Source organism: Gavialis gangeticus, unplaced genomic scaffold, assembly GCF_001723915.1.
Source record: "Gavialis gangeticus isolate Ggan-Ray unplaced genomic scaffold, GavGan_comp1, whole genome shotgun sequence".
NCBI lineage: Eukaryota > Metazoa > Chordata > Crocodylia > Gavialidae > Gavialis > Gavialis gangeticus.
In genome coordinates, this window is record NW_017729002.1 from 24,113,264 (window position 1) to 24,117,585 (window position 4,322).

The following is a 4,322-nucleotide window of genomic DNA, read 5'->3' on the forward strand; positions in this document are numbered from 1 at the left end:
AGCTAAGCCAGCTCAGTCTGAGTGCCCAGTCTCCCTTGGGGACACTAGTCACCACCTTCCCTGGTTCAAGCTTCTCCCTTTCCTCCAAGACCAGGGCTGTGAAAGAGACCAAAGGCCAGAAGTGCTGACTGGGCTAAGGAAAACCAAGGGAGCCAGGCTTTTAGACCCTTCAGGAGCTCCCAGCTGCATAAGACACAAGCACCCCCTTCCTGCTGCAAAGCACCTGACTTGTCAGCTGTCAAAGCCATCCTACTGCTTGAGCTGGCTTGGTTCAGCAAGCACTGGCTACTTGTCCATCAAGGAGATTAGGAAGGCAAGAACAGCCATACCTGAGCATGTGATGGGAAGGCAGTTCCATATAAATCCCCCTGTCATGGCCCTGCTTGGTTGTGGTGTGAGGCCAGGTCTTGCTAGTGATGCGTGTGTGGGTGGAAGACAGCTTGCTTATATCTGCCTCTGCCCCACCTGCAACTACTCTGTGGCTCTCTCAATGAAGCTCACTTGGCCCCTGGAAGTTCTAGGTGAGTCCCTGAGGGACTAGCTGCTGGGCACCCCAGACCAGAAGGCTGAAAGCTGCTTCATCTGTTTCTCACTAGAAGCTGACATAGTTAGGCCCAAGGACTGGGCTGAAAACTATAGGGTACACAATGGCTGAAGGGAGAGGGCTGGCCTATGTGTATTAATGGAACAGCAAGGGAGAGGGGGGAGCACCAACAGCACAACAGGAGTTGGCTTGTCCCCCTCCCTGACTCACTGAAGGTGTTCCCCAAGTGCCTTTCTGTATCCTGAGAGCCCTTCAGTGTCTTTGCCCACCCTTCACTGAAGAGCCCGAGGTTCATGGATGCAAGGGGAATGCATCCCTGGGCCAGGAGAGATGAGTGCCAAGGGCCCCAATGCCAAGTAAACACTCTTTGGCCAGGGGTACTAGAGCCAGCACTGTGAAATGCCCCCAGAGCAGAAGCTGCCTGGCCCTCTTGCTTCCTAGTGAATTCCTCTCCCCTTAGTCCAGCACCATGTTCCTGGCTGCAACTATGGGGCTAAGAGACATGGATCCTGGTGCCTAGGAGCACCCACTCAGAGAGCAGGTGCTGAGGCTGCCTTCAACCTAGAGTCGCACTGAGAAGAGAGGCAGCTACGTCAGCGCTGGAAGCCAAGGGTCTTGGAGCTCTTGCTGCAGGGGAAGAGCTGTGCATAGCTCCTCATGAGGATGCTGAGTCAGTCCCAACTGGGACAGTACTGCTTGTGGTGCGCCTGAGAGAGAAACAACACTTGTTAGCAAGGTTTTCCTCCCCAAGGGGCTGATGCAGCTTCAAGGTCCCAGCTGCTGGGGAGGAGAGGACTGGCTGGGGCTCCATACCCTGCTTGTGGATGGGCGGCTGACTCTGAGGGCTTGAGCAGGCAGGAGCAGGACCCCCTGTCCCTATAGTTCCTTGCCTCTGTTCTCACAGGACCCAGAAACCACACACTGGGGGTCACAGCAAGGAACCTGGGCTGCAGCCCTGACTGCCCTGCCACTCTGCTCTTATGAGAGCTCACAAACCCCCTCTTCCTGGGGGAAGGAGCTCTCAGCTGGCCTGGAAAGCTGTGCCCAGCTAAGGGACAGCTGTAGCATCACCACCAGTTTTGGTTGCTACTTCTGGTCTGAGCATTCAGAAGAACACCACCAGCAAAATCTCCCTCTCACAGGCATAACTCAGTATCTTTCCATGTTGCACCCTTTCAGCCCTTATAACACAGGAGAGTTTCAAAAGGGCCAAAAGAACAGTTTGAGCCATATCTGAGCAACATTATCTAGAGCAAATGCAGATAGATGAGGAAAAGCAGATGATTGGACAAGGTTGATAACACCCAGGAATACACTGCACAGGCAGTGCTTGGACTGAGGCCCACAGGAGGAAGTGGGATATTATCCTCTATCTTACCTACCTCTGCAAATAGGTGGCAACTCCTTGCTAGGAGGACAGTGCTGAAACAACAGGCAGGGCTTGGGAGAGGAAAGAGAGGGGCAGAAGGACTGTGCTTAGGATCAGGGAGCTGCAGATCAGCCCCACAATGCAAAGGGAAAACCATATGGGTAAGGTCAGGGCTGGAATAGCAGGAGACTCAGCTAATCCAGTGAGATGAATGAGTGGAATCTGGAGGAGGATGGCTTCCCATCTTAGCATGTAAACCTCCCCTATGTGGTGGGAAGCACTTAACCATGCTCCCTGCTGCCATGATGGCAACCAGGCAGGGAGCCCAGTTCTTCCCTACTATTTCTTTGTAAATAAACTTAGCCCTCACCCAGCTCAGGAGTGGGAGAGAACTGACAGGGAGCAAGTGATTCAGGGCTGTTCCTGCTGGTGCACAGATTATCTCCTTCCAAGTAACTGGTACATCTTTGCCTGAGAAAACGTATGCTACTGCAGGGTGGGGGTGTCCTAGAGCCAACACAACCAACTGAGTCTATTGTCCAAATGTTATCGTCCATTTACATGGCTAAAATTTAAGGCTAAGATTTCAGCCTCGGAAGCCGCTGTTGGGGGGCTGCCACCCTTACTCTGCCTTGGTCACCTGTGCAACACAGAGGCCAACCTCGTAGCTCTAGGATGCAGCTGCACTGCTTTCTAATCACAGGAAACTTCCTTGTCTGACTATTTACCAGCCCTGCTGGGTGGGCCACCCCAGATCAGGGTTAGAAAATTAAGCTCTCCCTTCCTGTCTCTCTCTCACTGTAATTGGAACTGCATTCCCTGCATCCCAAATGACACCAGGCAACACTAGAGCAGCTTCCTGAGGGGATCACTAGCTACTCTTTACCAGATTTGCATTTGTTTTTATCCCCACCTGTGGGACAGGCAGTTTGGGGGACAGGCTATGCAGAGACAGTTGCAACTTCCTGACTGAAAAGGGTATTTTTGAGTGCCTTCAACTCTGTGATCTCTGAACATGTGCCCACTACTTAATTCTTTATACTCCATAGCAACTAAAGTCTCATCTACCTTTCACTTTAATTGTTTTGTTAAGGTTTAAAGTTAAGTTAATACGTGACAGTCTCCTCTATGAAAATTTCTCATTCCTAAATGCAAAAAAGTGGAATGACTTTCAGATGAGCCTGGGCAGGAGGGGCTGAACTAGGTAGAAGCTGACCTAACAGGCATCCTCTTGCCAATTCCTCTAGGGGCAGGGGATGATGCTCCTTGTCACTGTCTGTAGAGTGTGAGAGATCCAGCTTCTGGTCCTGGCTCTAAATCATCCCTACTGAAAGTCCAACCACTTACCTATTGACTTTGCCTCTTCCCAACATCCCCTCTCTCAAGTATAAAATGTCCCAGTTTGATTCCAATGTACAACAAAACCCAACACTGAAATCTTGACATTTGTCACTAAACCTTCTTTCTTGGCCAGGCCTAGCTGTGGAGATAAAGCCTAAAGATGCTCAGATATTACAGTATCAAGGTCATAGGAGTGGCCAGGAGTAACTGAGCCAATGAGTTTACTGGGATGGGGTCTCTTCCAGGACAGGTAAAACCTGTATTTTTAACCAGGAAAAAACAAAACCAGGAAACACATTTTTAAGAAAACCACATTTTTAAGAAAACTTTTATTGACAGAAAAGAATGGCTCCCTGTCTCCAGGCTTCCCCCCTCATTGTGTCCCTTTCAGCTTTCTTTACCAGTCACAAGGAAGCACAACAGTCACGGAAGTGCAGTGTCTCAGTGCATAATTCTAAGTTGTCTTTCGTTTTAAGCAAATGGCTTGAGCAGTTACCCTAAACGATCCACCCCACTTCCACCGCATTAAAGTAACCCCAGATTCCATTAAAATGCTCAATATACATACATGCACATCAGAAGGAAATTACATCAAATTGTGCATCAGAGATTTAATTAAAAAGTGTTTTAATGAACAGAAACACCCAAGTAATTGTTTATTAAAGCCTGAATGGGAAAATGATGCAATGTCCAATATGCTAATGAAGGCTCTGATACCCAGGGTCCCACAGCACTAATAACCAGGTATCACACAGTGCCATGAGCCACTGAAGCTTAAGGTCTAATTGTAAAATGACCATCACAGAGCATCTTTATTCTCTCCTTTGGCTCCCCTAGTGTGTTCTGGTTTCTGTTGCTCCTTAGGGCAAGGTCTGTTCTCCTCTTTGAGATGGTCACACAGTGGTGCATGCCATTGTTGACATTTAAATACCCTTGCTTTTTTGGCCTTAGCAATTAGCCATTATGTAAGGCCTTATGAGGCTGTCTCCATTAGAAGGAGAAGTTAGAGATCAAAGTCAGGTATTTCTATAGCTGGAGTACTGTGTCCAGTTTGGGGCTCCACAATTC